The sequence below is a fragment of the Sceloporus occidentalis genome, unplaced genomic scaffold (assembly GCF_023333645.1).
Source record: "Sceloporus occidentalis isolate IW3139 unplaced genomic scaffold, rSceOcc1.0.p SCAF_6, whole genome shotgun sequence".
NCBI lineage: Eukaryota > Metazoa > Chordata > Lepidosauria > Squamata > Phrynosomatidae > Sceloporus > Sceloporus occidentalis.
In genome coordinates, this window is record NW_028316986.1 from 117924440 (window position 1) to 117939682 (window position 15243).

The following is a 15243-nucleotide window of genomic DNA, read 5'->3' on the forward strand; positions in this document are numbered from 1 at the left end:
AAATATTAAAATTCATAGTCAGGAAGAGTCAGTTTAAAGAGAAGAGAATGAAGGTTTGTCTGTTATTTCCTGAAAGAGTTCCCATAGATGAGCAACCAGTAGTGTTGACAGAAGAGGTTTTGAAGAATTATGTCCGCTACAAGCCGTGTACAGCGTTGCTAACACTGTTAGTTCCTGTTATGCCCTTCAAACAAAACCAGTGAAGCTGAAATTGTCTACAGTAGTTGAACTCTGCTCAAATACTATGCAGTGTTCTTAAAATCCTCTCCACGCCTGGTATGGTAGAAGGTCCCAAGCTATGACCCGTGAATGTAAATAATATTGTTGCCTCACTTATAATACTTCTTTGTCACTAATGGTTTTGGCAGCAAGCAAGCTAGCAGAAAAAAAATAGTTCAGGTATGCAGGCTCCCCTTTGAGACTTTTTAAACGTGGAGCTGATTTGTAGAGCAGCCAAAAAATTATGATCATGCACAAAAGGATGCATTCTAGAAAACTATTACAGTCTTAAAATTCAGCATGAAGCCTAACTTAATAGGAGGCCTATTGAACAACAAGGGTTTTTTCCTTTTAACCAGATCTACGTAAGGTCTGAGAAAACCACACCTAAGATCACAGACTGGAGACAGAGTGGAGTTTTCCTCAAGCCTCACTTGCATATCCCTTTGGGGAATTTGAGTTGGGTGCAGGAAGAATGCCCTGTTATATCTGATTGAAGGTATCAAGGGCATTCACTGTGCACAGAGATGGGGGAAATTATACCAGGGAGGCCACAGAATGAGATGACATAAAAGCTTGTATGCTTTTGCTGTGGACTTTTGTTTTTAAAAATGTTATGTTTACTAGAGAATTTAAGGTAAAATACAATTATGCATGAGATGTATAGTATATGTAATAAACTAAGGATCTGTGAGAGTATGTGACTGGTCCATTGTTTGAAGGGATTTTTAAAAAGCTGGTGTGTATCACACACAGATAGAGAACAGGAAACAAGGGAGTTTCTCAAAACCAACAAAGCACCAACTGAGAACCAAAGGGGGGGGGACTCTCTAAAGTGATAAAAAAATATATTAATATGACAGTAAATAATACTGTGAGAAACATAAAAGGACACAGAACAAAAGACACCTATAGGCAATGCAATACAAAACAGTATAAATGTAAATATGAACAAGGATTGCTTCAACACCGATAAATAAATCACAACTAAATATGAAGTACCATAATGAAAGATGGAGTCATTTACAGGCATCTCTCAGTGAATAAAGCCTTTGACTAAGAAACTTCTTTTTACAAAGTATTTTTATGAGAACTCTGCCCCCTTTCCTTGTTTTATGTTTAGCTGGAAGTCTTTTTGCAGCACTTGCATTCAGAGAATGGTAATAGAGGACTAAAGGACTAGAGAAAGATTTGACTTTCAATGTTCGGTTGCAGCACCATCTCTGCATAAACAATTCAATAAACTTTGAGCTTTGAAAGAATGGGATTCTACTCTAGGTGGCTCTACTAAAGCTGCGTGTGCTTATGTTCAACAGGCCTGTCACCTTTGTGAAAAGCAAAACAGAGAGAAAACGGAAGAGCAGATTACCAGCTACACCTGGCATGCTGAAAAAGGATAAATCTGTAAATTTTGCCACTTAGATGGAAATCGTAAGAAAAGTGGAGGCTGGGGAAGGAAAGAGAAAAATCAACCCTAGGATGCATTCTGAAAGAAACTTTCAAGTGGCTTCTAGAAGAAATGTTTTTATTTACTTATGCAAGGCTTATCTGACCTGGTTGTTTCATATCACATGTGGATAATGATAGTTTTTGTGGGGTAAAGTTTGCTGAAACATGATCAGCTGCTCTTCTCTTTTGTGGTTTAGGAACCTATGTAGGAAGAGATGATTTACATAACTTTCAAATTAACAATGAAATCAGAAGAATAGAACTTGGAAGGACAGTTATGAAGGAATGATACAAGGTTCTGCAGTGCAAAGATATATTGTTAAATACTAAAGTTAGGACTGTCCATGTCATTATATTTCCAGTTTATATGTATGACTGTGAAAGATGGACAGCGAAGAAAACTAAAAGGATGAAAATCAACTAATTTGAAATGTGGTGCTGGAGAAGAGTTCTAGCGGTATCATGGACTGCTAAAATTGTGTCCAAAATAATATTGGACACATATATTTGATGTTCCATGACAGTAGCCCAGTAGGTGTAAATTGTTTTAGTTTGAAATGGGTCTATATTAGACTGAAGTTTGTGTCACAGTGTGTGGGCATGTATTTTCTAGGATAGTGATGGCAAACCTTTTAGAGGCCAAGTGCCCAAACTGCAACCCAAACCCCACTTATTTATCGCAAAGTGCCGTGTCCCTCTGGCTTTCTAGTAACAAACTTTGGTAAACTCTATGTTGGGGTGATGGCACACGTGCCCACAGAGAGGGCTCTGAGTGCCACCTCTGGCACACGTACCACAGGTTTGCCACCACTGTTCTAGAAGGTATCAATTTTAAGGTGGCAAAATTCTTATTCACACCAACACAGAGGGGCATAGAGAAAAGGGAGTCATTAACAAAGAAATGTACAAAAATAGTACAAATGTCTGTTACGTACCAGTAAGTTTGACAGCCACATATTTTTTAAAGAAACAATCCTGTAACTAATACTGCACTGAACAAATAGTTTGTTGAGTATCATTAATTCAGACACTTAAAGGAAAGTAAGGAAGATTTTAAAGAATTAAAGAGATATAAGCTATCAGCAGCTCTGCCAGATTTTGCCACCAAGACATGCGTTCCTGTTCAAGTCACAACTCATCCTAGCTAGAAACTCTGCTTTGTCAGGAAGCCAAACATACGACACAAAACTAATTTTAATCTGATAAAAATTTCTCCGTACAAAAAGCAGAGACCTGAAATATAAATTAGCTCTATACCTGATGTTTTCTCACAATTCATCTCTATTGTTTTTCACCTTCTATAAAGGCCACAAGAACTTTATCATGTTACCCAGTTCCATTTTGATTACACTATTTTAATATTCTAATTTTAAGTTAGTGCTTTTTTATGATGTCTAGGTGCTGTATTTTTATCTTGTTTTAATAATGATGTACTTTTTAAAATTAATAGTGTTTTAGTACCTTAATTTTGTTTGTTTTGTTGTGTTTTAATCTTTTTCTCATGAAGTTTTTAGCTCCATCTTGTTTTAACTTTGTTGTAAGCTACACCAGGTCCCACGTCAGGAGACAGGGAGGATATAAATAACTGAATAATAAATATATCCAATCAATAGAGAACCAACATGAAATACAGTGGGCCCTTCCCTTACGCAGGGGAAAGGGAAATCCGCATATGCTCGCACCTCATTGCAAGCAATGGGACACGTGCTCACGGTTCAAGGCAGCACTTGTGCCATTTCTTTAATTGTCATGCACCTTCTGCATAAGCTCAAAACTGCGTATAGTGCACCTGCATATGGTGCGGGCGCACTGTAGTGGTTTGAACATTGGTTTGAGCATTTAACTGTCACGCAGCTTCTGCATAAGCACAAAGCTGCGTATAGTGAACCCTTGTATGGTGCGGGCACACTATAGTGGTTTGAGCATTGGCCTACAATTCTGGAGATCAAGGTTCTAATTCATAGGAACTCACTGGGTAACCTTGGGGGAGTCACATATTCTCAGCCCGAGAAAATCCTGTGATAGGGTTGCTTTAGGGTCACCATAAGTCAGGAAGGCACACAACAACAACCCAATCAACAGTGCAATCCAAATTTTGATCTCGGTGAAGGTTCTAATGACTGGACTCCAAGACAGCCAACGTTCTGCTGTAGACATGCAATGAGGCTTCTCTCTGTCGCTCGCTCTCTCTTTGGTTGCAGACAGTGTCCCGCCCTGATAACAGCTGCATCCACACTGCAGAAGAAATCCAGTTTGACACAACTGCCATGGTTCTATGCTAGGAATTCTGGGAATTGTAGATTTATGAGACATTTAGCCTTCTCTGTCAGAGTGCCAGTGCCATATAAGCTACAAATCTTTGGATTCCATAGCAATGAGCCATGGCAGTTAAAGTGTCAAACCGGATTATTTCTGCAGTCTAGATGTAGCCAGTTCCCTGGCTTTAGTCCAGAGTTCTTTTGGCTCCCAGTCAATTAGGCTTAAAATAGTGCATTTTTTTAACATTATCTTTATATTATTTTTAAATTCAATGAGGATACAGGTTCTGCTTCAGCACAAAAGTTGGTTTAGTGCTTTTCTGTAGCTTTACTCTAAGTTTTGATATTAGCAGTTCATGGTCTGTGCCACAATCTGCTCTTAATCTTGTTTTGCAGAGAGAATGGCGTTTTTTCATCATCTTTCCTTCCTAAGTCTTCGGGGGAGGGACATTCCACCTGCGGAGGAGGACTCTCTCTTGCTGCTGCCTGGCGTCTTAAGGAGAGGAGGGGCTGGTGAGAGCAGCCTTCCCCTCATAACCAGCTCATGACCAGCTTGCTGGCCCTGGAGGATGCCAGAGCCTTTCCTCCCTAAGTCTTCTGGGGAGGGATATTCCACCTGCAGAGGAGGACTCTCTCTTGCTGTTGCCTGGCGTCTTAAGGAGAGGAGGGGCTGGTGAGAGCGGCCTTCTCCTCATAACCAGCTTGCTGGCCCTGGAGGACGCCAGAGCCTTTCCTCCCTGTCTTCTGGGGAGGGATATTCCACCTGCGGAGGAGGACTCTCTCTTGCTGCTGTCTGGCGTCTTAAGGAGAGGAGGGGCTGGTGAGAGCAGCCTTCCCCTCATAACCAGCTCATAACCAGCTTGCTGGCCCTTGAGGACGCCAGAGCCTTTCCTCCCTAAGTCTTCGGGGGAGGGACATTCCACCTGCGGAGGAGGACTCTCTTTTGCTGTTGCCTGGCGTCTTGGGGAGAGGGGGGGGCTGGTGAGAGCAGCCTTCCCCTCATAGCCCCCTTGCCTCCCGGACTTCTGCTTGGAGCTGTGTTTGTTGCTGCCGGGCGGTCTCCTGGGTTGTTAGAGGTGCGCAACTGCGCACCGGCCCAGGAGCCGCCCACGGACTGTTTCCGGACTTTTCTCCATCCCAGCGTGTCCTTGCAGCGGCCGGTGAGCGAAACTTGGAACACCTGGGGGGAAAGGCGGAGAGAGGGTGCGACGATGAGAGTGGCGCACATAAAGCCGGGCTGCCTGGTCTCCTCCTCCGTCACGCCCCCTTGCCTCCCGGACTTCTGCTTGGATCTGTGTTTGTTGCTGCCGGGCGGTCTCCTGGGTTGTTAGAGGTGCCCAACTGCGCACCGGACCAGGAGCCGCCCACGGACTGTTTCCGGACCTTTCTCCATCCCAGCGTGTCCTTGCTGCGCAGTTGCGCCCATCAGCGACTGCACGAGGGCAAGGGAGACGCACCCGTGCCGGCATCTAGACAGAGAATGACTGTGGTGTCTTTTCTCTGTCCTCACTGCTGCACTGCAGGGGGAGGGGGAGGATATGGCTGTGGGGAATGTTTTGGCTGGGGAGGCAGAGGGTAATCCTCCTTGCACGAGCGGAGCTCCTATTGAGGTAGTGTGGGGCAGGGGGAGGTATGGCGGTAGGAGTGTGGACCAGCGTTACAGGGGAAGGCGAGATCGATGCTTAATAGCTATCTCTCCTTCCTGTCCCTCTCCTAACCAAAGGGACCTGAGGGTCATTCCAATCGTACCACAAACCCTGTCTCTGCTCCTGTGCAATGCCAGGTCTATTAAGAACAAGTCCCACATTATTTACGACCTGCTTGAGGATAACAACTGTGACCTGGCTTGCATTACTGAGATCTGGCTTGGGCCTGAAGGGGAAGCTGTGTGGGCTCAGGCCCTACCTGCTGGGTACTCAGTGAAGGACCAGACCAGATTAGGTGGGCGGGGGGGGGGTGTTGCCTTGGTGCATAAGAACACCTTGTCTTTAACCAGGAACCATGTTCGTCAAACTTCCTATATCGAGTGTATTTACCTGACCCTGAGGGCCAAAGACAGTCTAGGGATTCTGTTGGTCTATCGGCCACCCCGTGCGCTAACAGACTCCCTTAACGAGCTGACACAGTTGGTCTCAGAGCTGATGCTGGAGTCCCCCAGGCTTATGGTCCTAGGAGATTTCAACATCCCCTTTGCGGCCAACTATGTTCCATCCGGTGTGGCTCGGGAATTCATGGATACCATGACAGCCATGGGCCTGTATCAATTGGTCTCGGGTCTGACGCATTCTGCGGGCAATACAGTGGAACCTTGCCATACGCTGTCTTGACATACGCGGACTTGAGCGTACGCGCTCAAGCTGCGGGGCGCGCGCAGGGCAGAAGGGGCGGCGCGTCCCATTCAATTGAATGGGCGCACGCGCCCGTTGCGCCCCGCGCGCGCCCGCGCCACCGCACACAAGCCCCATTGTTTCCAATGGGGCTCGAGTATAGGCGGAATTCGCCTTACGCGGAGGGATCCAGAACGGATCCCCCGCGTAAGGCGAGGACGGACTGTACACTCGATTTGGTCTTTTGTACGGACATGGAAATTCCGTGGGCGGAAATTACTAATATTTCCGCTCTGTCATGGACGGATCATTTCCTGGTGGAGGCAAAAATCAGGGCATCTACCCAGATCCCTCCCGGGGGTGGCGGACCTATCAGAATGGTCCACCCTCGAAGGCCGATGGAACCCGAAAGGTTCCAGGAAGCCCTAGAGGGGTATATGGTTGGAAATGACGGCAATACTGTTGATACCCTGACCAACATCTGGGACATTGATCTCTCCAGGGCTATACACAGCATCGCTCCCAAGCGTCCTCTCAGGCCTGCTTCCAAAAAGAAGTCCTGGTATACGGAGGATCTCCGGGCAAGGAAGCAGGTGCTGCGACGGCTAAAGCACGTCTGGCGGAAACACCAGCGCTTACCCGACAAGGCTCTCCTACACCATCTTTTGGAGGACTACGGAGAGGCGATACGTGCAGCTAAGAATTCGTTCTATGCTGCATGTGTCGCGTCCGCGGAGTTGCGTCCAGCAGAGTTGTTCAGGGTTGTGAGGGAGCTAACTCAGCTCCCTCCTGCCCCGAACCAGATCCTTGAACCTTCTAAGGCCTGCTGTGACCAATTTAACAACTTCTTCGTGGATAAAACCTCTCGGATAAGTGATGGTCTTGATACCAGCATTAGATCAGAGTCCAGAGTAGAGGCATCCAGAGCTTCCGTGGACTCGATTGTACTGGATCAGTTTGAGCCTGCTAGTACCGAGGATGTGGACAAGATCCTTAGAAGTGTTAGGAAGACAACCTGCTCTCTCGATCCCTGTCCCTCGTGGTTAGCAGCTCAGGGGGGACCGGTAGTAACTGCAATGTTATACCGGACTATTAATACATCCTTGAGGGAAGGGCAATTTCCAGCTAGTTTGAAATTGGCCATCGTAAAACCTTTGTTAAAAAAGCCCTCCCTTGACCCCCTGTTGCACAACAATTACCGGCCAATCTCGCTGCTACCATTTTTGGGGAAGGTGATCGAGAGGGCGGTTGCAATCCAGCTTCAATCGATCTTGGATGAAACGGATTATCTAGACCCATTTCAAACCGGTTTTCAGGCGGGTTACGGGGTTGAGACTGCCATGGTTGCCTTGGTCAATGATCTCCGTCTGAGCATAGACGGGGTAGCGTGTCGCTGTTAGTGCTCTTGGACATCTCAGCGGCTTTCGATACCATAGACCAAGGTATCCTTCTGGAGCGCCTGGTAGAGGTGGGAATCGGGGGCACTGCGCTCCAGTGGTTCCAATCCTACCTCTCCGGGAGGTTCCAGATGGTGCAGCTGGGGGACGTGTGCTCCGACAAGAGGGCCCTTACATCTGGGGTTCCTCAAGGAGCCATTCTGTCTCCCATGCTTTTTAACATTTACATGAAACCGCTGGGAGAGATCATCCGGAGTCATGGGGCGCGGGGTTATCAGTACGCTGATGACACCCAAATAATTTTCTCTATGTCTCCGACTGATGCAGTGACCAGGAATGGCGTCTCTTCTCTCGTGACTTGTCTGGAATCGGTAATGGGCTGGATGAGGGAAAACAGACTCAGCCTGAATCCAGAGAAAACGGAAGTGCTCGCGATAGGTTCTCCTGGCCCGGGGATGGCGGTGGTTCCACCTGTCCTGAACGGGATCACGCTTCCTGTGAAGGACTCAGTACGCAGTCTGGGGGTGCTTATTGACTCGTCGCTCCATCTTACTTCTCAGGTGGATGCAACGGTCAGGAGCACCTGTTATCAGCTTCGGCTGATACGCCAGCTGCGTCCCTACCTGGACCGGAGGTACCTTGAAACTGTAGTACACGCTCTGGTAACCTCTTGATTGGACTTCTGCAATGCGCTCTACATGGGGCAACCCTTGTACCATACCCGGAAGCTGCAATTAGTGCAGAATATGGCAGCACGTCTGGTCACCGGTACTTCCAGGGCCAGTCACATAACACCTGTGCTTAAAGAACTTCATTGGCTGCCTATTCGCTTCCGGGCGCAATACAAGGTGTTGGTTATTACCTATAAAGCCCTAAATGGCTTGGGCCCAGGGTACTTGGAGGACCGCCTCTCTCCGTACAATCCGCCCCGCACACTGGGCAGCAATTATTAAGAGTTCCAGAGATCAGATTAGTTACTACCACCAGGAGAGCCTTTACCGTCTCGGCCCCCAACCTCTGGAACTCGCTGCCCGCCGAGCTCCGCTCGGCCACCTCCCTGGCCCAATTTAAGAAGGGGTTGAAGACATATCTTTTCGAGCGGGCCAACCCTTGATTCTACCCCCCAGTATACTCTCTCTCCCCTCCTTCGTCAGCTGGTTGACCTGGCATGAGTTTGCTTGTTTTTATTGTAATGTTTTTAATGTATTTTAATATGTTTGATTGTATGGATTGCTTGTTGTACACTGCCCTGATTTCTAGAAGGGCGGTATAGAAATAAAATTTTATTATTATTATTATTATTATTATTATTATCTTCTTCTTCCAATTATTTAGCCTATTTAATTTCTGTATTATGTTTTTTCTGTTTTAATATAAAATATACGATGTTAATGATATATGACCATATATTTACAACAGAGAAATTTTGTTTTATTGGGAAAAAACTGAGAAGTTTTTCTCTTGGCTCCCATATTAAGACAGTATTAAACTGTTGTATCATCAATGCATAACTGAAATCTCTGTAAGAAGTATCTCTCATATAAGACTGACTCACTTAACAAATGACTAAGGAAATTATACTTTTTTTTCTCAGTGGCACTGGTCACTAAATGCTATCCTTGCTTGCAATCCTGAACACAGCTAGAACGCTCAAGCCTCATTCACTTCAGTACGATTTTAACAGCCCACTTAGTTTCAACACTATAGCTTAAAATCACATGTAGACCATTGGACATGTGAATAAGATCTTTTCAAATTATCCAAGGGACATCAAAATGTAGGAAGTTAAGAATTTATCTACTGAATTTATCTAGTGAACACCCATTAGGGCAGAAATCCAGTTAATATGTTGAAAGCACTTGGTTATCAGCCCCAGTGGTGCATTTCTCTAGAAGACATAAATATGTAACGTAACACTTCCATTTGCTGCTTCCGCAGTTGTTATAATCTTTCACATAAAACCTATCCAAGCAGACTGCAAGAGGGAAAACATCAGCAAATCTCAAGATCAATTTATGTTTTTAATGTGTTCTTGCATGTTACCTCAGGCAATGCTAATTGTTATGTTTTGTTATTATTTCCAATTTTAAAACAGACGGGGAGTTTCATTGTTTATACAGTTATGGAAACTGATCATATCAGTTTGTAGTTTAATGTGTTACACTCTAAAGGTGTTATACTTTGCAATCAGGCTATTGAAATGCATTCATCCAAAACCGCATAAGCTATTAAACAGTAAAGTTCTGCTAAAACATCCTCTCCTGACAAACAGTCTCTCTCTATGGTTAATATTGATCTCTTGTAACTTGACTCTTACCACTGCTTACTCCCAGCAATTATTGATTATGCCCTGTTACTCCAAGAGTCCAGTATTTCTATGGTGTATGAGGGACATAAACTAGGGGGAGGAACAAAATAGGCAACAATTTATTATGTCTGTTTTATCAAAATAACCTCAGAATATTGTATTGTGTCGGAGGGGGGGATTAAACCAAGTGAGCAGGAACATCAGAAGACAAACTAAATCATCTCACCAGAAATACCTAGAATAAAAATATTTTTGGTGCTCATCAAAAAGCCAGGAACAATAGGGCCAAGCAGACAGTTTACACAATTGCTGGAACCAGGCCACTAAATCTGAGTTTCTGAACTCTGAATTGGAGAAATGGAAGCCAACAAGAGCTGACACAAAATTATCATGCTGTGCATTCCTTCCAGACATTTCTGGTTAGAAATCACACAATCACATTCTTTATCATTTGAAGATTCTGAACCTTTTTTAAAAGTTACTTCATGGATACATGAAAATAATCTAAACTGGATGATGGCCAGGCATTTAATTATAAAAATTGGATGACATTAAAGGGCTTTGGAGTTGTTCTTCTATGGTTCAATCACAAGACAACTTTACTAAAATGAGGTTATGTACAGTCGGCCCTTCTTATACAGGGATTTTTTTATACATGGATTCAAGTATCCACGGTTTGAAAATGTTCAAAAAAAGTATAAATTTCAAATATCAAACCTTGATTTCCCATTTTATATCAGGGACACCATTTTGCTATGCCATTATATTTAATGGGATTTGAGCATCCACGGATTTTGTTATCCACAGGGGATCTTGGAACCAAACCCCAGCAGATAACAAGGGTCCACTGTACTCCCAATGGCAAGTTCCAAATTCTGATTCAAAGAAAGGTATTCAGGCCCACACCTGGCTGTCCAAAGTAAACCGGCAGTACCAGAGAATCAGTGTGATGTAGTGGTTTGAGTGTTGGACTATGACTCTGGAGACCAGGGTTCGAATCCCTGATCAGCCATGGGAACACACTGGGTGGTCTTTGGTGAGTCACATTCTCTCAGCCTTAGACGAAAGCAAAGGCAAACCTCTCTGAACAAATTGTAGCAAGAAATCCTCATCACAGGTTCACCTTGGAGTTGCCATAAGTCAGAAACAACTTGAAGGCACACAACAACAACAGTAAATTTAAGTAATAGCAGTAGTAGCAATATGTGCCTTCAAGCTGCCTGTTGATATCTGGGAATTTCATGAATTTCATAGGGTTTTCTTAGGGATGAAAGTGGTTTGCCATTGTCTTCTTTCAAATATAGCTTACAACATTGGGTATTCTGTGGCAGATTTCCTTCCAAACACTAACCAGGCCTGACACTGCTTAGCTTTAGAGATCAGCTGTGACTTGGTACTTTAAAGACAGTTAAACTCTATGAAGTGCTGCCTCACTGGAGATGCCAAGGACTGAATCTTTTTTAGTCCAAAGGATGCCAAACAATAGTTCTTCATCACCACCTTAGAAATGTTCAGTGTTATTCCAGGTAAAATACATAAAGCAACACTACAGTACCAAGTCAGCAGGCATTCCTACTTACTCTTAGGCGGGGTACAAACCACCAGAAAGAAGCGTGTCCCCGGTGCCTCTCTTTCCTCCGCAGAAGTGCCGCAGCAACCAAATTGCACGGCACTCCTGTGGAGCAAAAAAGGAGCACCGGGAAGTGGCTCCTTTTTTGCGGTGCACTTCCGTGCCCTAAAGCACCAGCGACAACGCAGTGACATCGCAGCTGCGCCGCCTCGTTTGGAGGCAGCACGGCTGTGACATCACCAGTACGCGCTGCGTCTGGTGGGCGTGCTGCAGCTGCGGCGCCCTCGTCACGTGCGAGGGCTGCCGGGAGTGTGGGCACTCCGCCCACCAGGCAGCCCTCGCATGTGACGAGGGCATCTCAAAGGCCTTACATAAAGTACATTTATGATCTCAAGTTCTTTTGAGGGGGTTATCCGCACAGGCCATAAGACCCAGGTTCCCCTTCGCCTCACACTGTCTAGATTAGACAATGTAGATGAAAACCGCCAGGGTTGGATCAGGCCCACTCCTGCAAGACCACATGTGGATCTGGAGAATCTGGCTTGACCCTGGGGTAAATAGCCTTTACCCCAGGGTAAAATACCCCTGATTTTGTATGGAGTTTTTGCACCTGCCCATGCTCCGTTACTTTTCCTCACGAGCTCCCCCCCACATCAACGTGTCTGATATGGAAATGAGGGGCCTGGCCATGTGGGTGCCCTGTTTCCACATGAGATGTGGCAATGGGATGAGCTTCTCAGTTGAAGTGATGTAGAGCAAGGTAAGGAGCACACACCTGTGCAGGTCGCAGGTCAGTGCAGGGATGGGTGTGTGAACACTCACTCATCCTTGTGCCAACCCAGGTATTAACCCTTGTGAGCCTGGGCTATCCTGGCCCATCTGCTCAGGCCCTCTAAGTTGAGTTTATAAGTGGAACACATGCTGTATGAAAAAAAAATTGAAAATAAACATCAGAGATTCGTTGGTTAATAGCTTGTGGTTCACTTCATACCATTTATCAACTTCCTGATAACATGCCATATAGAAGAAGATTGATACTGAGATGCATGAAACACAGAGCAAAAGTAGCTTCCTAGAGCATTTGTACACAGTGAAAAACCTCATCACATATGAAGCACATGGCAACCAAAATAACCTCACTGAAGTTCCTGCTGCCTAGAGGATCCATGCACCATGAAAAAGACTCCTTCTGTAGAAAGTAAACCAACAGTAGGTGACAAGAGAAGGAAAAAAAGCCTCCAGTGCTTAATCTCGGAAATAATAGATTTTAGAAGAGAATATGGAAGATTATCCATTGCCAATAGTTTTGTTTTTGTTTTTTACTCTATGAACTGTTTTTTAAATGCCAGGATATTTGTGCCATTAGCAACACTTTTAAAGGTGCAGGATGTGTTAATGGTTTTATAACTACCTATTTATATATTAAAATATTCATATCCCACCTTCTGTCTGAACATCTCAGGGAGGCATACAATAATACAACATAATCAACTTACATTCTCAGCCTCAGGGGAAGGCAATGCCAAGAAAACCTCATGATAGGTTTGCCTTAGGGTCGCCGTAAGTCAGAAACAACTTGAAGGCACACAACAACAAACTACAGTAAATTTAAACCAATGTAAACGGTAAAAGACATTAAAGAAGCCAAAAAAATTAAACTGTTTAAGAAAACAAATTTAAACAGATTAAAGTACTTTAAAACTATTTAGACCCGTGTACATGTGAGCACTTATGAAACACCAGTTGGGATCCAAGGGCAACTGTAAACAACCATGTTTTCACTTGGTGCTGAAATGTCAAAAATGTCAAAAACCACATCTGACTATTCCTTGCTTTTGAAAACCCCTTGCATGGGGTTACCATAAAGGGACTTGAAGGTGCATATGTGGCATAAGGGTTCGAGCAATGGACTACCACTCTGCAGATCAGGGATCAATTCCCAACTCGAGCATTAAACATTATTTATTTCATTTGTATGCTGCCTTTCTCCCAGAAGGGACCCAATGGGGTGACCTTGGGCAAGTCACATTCTCTCAGCCTCAGAGGATGGCAATGGCAGACCCACTCTGAAGAAACCTGTCAGGAAAACCTTACAATAGGTTTGCCTTAGGGTTCCCATAATGTTCCTGTTTGTGACTGTGAGCTAGGACTTGGAGGCCAACAACAACAACAAAACACTCACCCTAAAGTCAGGTGCTAAAATTAGGGAGGGGGAGTAGATTTTTACCTGTGAGATCATCAAAACCCAGTTCTGGTACTACAGTATTAAAAAGAAAAAACCTGTCCCAGGGTTCCTCAGAAGATCTCTCCTCCCCTCTGATTTGGACATGATCCCAGGAGAGATCCAAGCAAAAAACCCAAGCAGATCCTGCAAACCTCATCTCACCGAAACTCACCTGAGCAACATGTACCTTGCTCATTTTGGTTGGCCCCATAAAAGGCAGGGTGACCAGATGTCATCACTGCAAAGGAGGACAAGATGTAGGACAGGACAAGAAAAATGTATGACATTATAAAACAAAAGCTAAAAACACTACGTTAGATGTAAATTCATGCTTATTAGGTCCGAAACACACTGCAGAAATAATCCACTTTGAGACCACTTTAACTGCCCCAGCTCAGTGCTAGGGAATTCTGGGAACTATAGTTTTTGAGACATTTAACTTTCTCTGTCAGAGGGCTCTGGTGCCACAATAAACTACAATTCCCAGGATTCCCTTGCGCTGAGCCAGGGCAGTCAAAGCGGTCTCCAACTGGATCATTTCTGCTGTGTATTTTGGTCCTCAAGTCATGCCCAAATGGAGGACATTTTGGAATTCCTCCTGGACAGAAGGTTGGAATGGAGGGCACGTCCTGGAAAAGGAGGACCTCTGGCCACCCTGCATGAAGGCAGCACTGTTCTGTGGATTCTGGGTTTTGTTATATTTTGCCAACACAGCTACCCCTGGATATGCTCACCTCAACAGTGTCTCGAAAGTAGATTTGACTGCTGCTACTCCTGTTATATTGCAGGAAACACTCTGTTCATGCCCAGAGTATGCCTTGCCTATCTTGATATATATATATACAGTATATATATATATATATATATATACAGACACCCCAAATCCTGAGCTTTGGCATTTCCAAGCAGGATGGGGCTTAGGCTGTGTGGCTCCCACTAAAAACCATAGAAAGGTCCTGAGACGAATTCAGAGGGGCAGGAAAAAGAGGCGATGGTTGGCATGGTCAGACCCCTAGGACCCCCCAAAGGAGAAGGGCCCAAGATCTCTGGCCCTTGTTGACCACCCCAAGACCTGCAGGAGGAAGACTGGGCTGCCTCCTCAAAGGAGGACAGGGCACTCCAAAATGGAGGACATGGCCAAACAAAAAGTAAACACACCTATACACACACATTCATGCTTCTCAGGCTCCAAGTGGAGGGCATTTTGGAATTGCTGCTGGACAGGAGGCTGAGCTGGAGGGCATGCCCTGGAAAAGGAGGACGCCTGGTCCCCCTGGAGGACCTCCTCCTCCTCCTCCTCCTCCCCTATCCCAAAGCCCCCCAGCAACTCCTACCTTGGCGCTGCTCTCCCAGGGCAGGGGGTGGGCTTGGAGGAGAGGCAGAGCCCCTCTGCTCCTCCTGCCTTGCTCCACCCTCAGGAAAAGGACTGGCAAACTTACTACGGAATATCTTGCTCTTCCTATTCGCTCTGCAGGTAACTTTGTTTCCCAC

At 45.2% G+C, this 15243-nt stretch overlaps 1 protein-coding gene across 1 annotated transcript in view; it reads right to left on the reverse strand.

The window, feature by feature from the left end:
* Positions 1 to 15243, reverse strand: part of LOC149311298 (ankyrin repeat domain-containing protein 6-like) — a 105239-nt gene extending 89996 nt beyond the window's left edge. Inside the window, exon 1 of the mRNA XM_089530733.1 lies at positions 15192 to 15243. The gene's annotated coding sequence lies outside the window, so the exon portion shown is untranslated. The remainder of the gene's footprint in view (positions 1 to 15191) is intronic.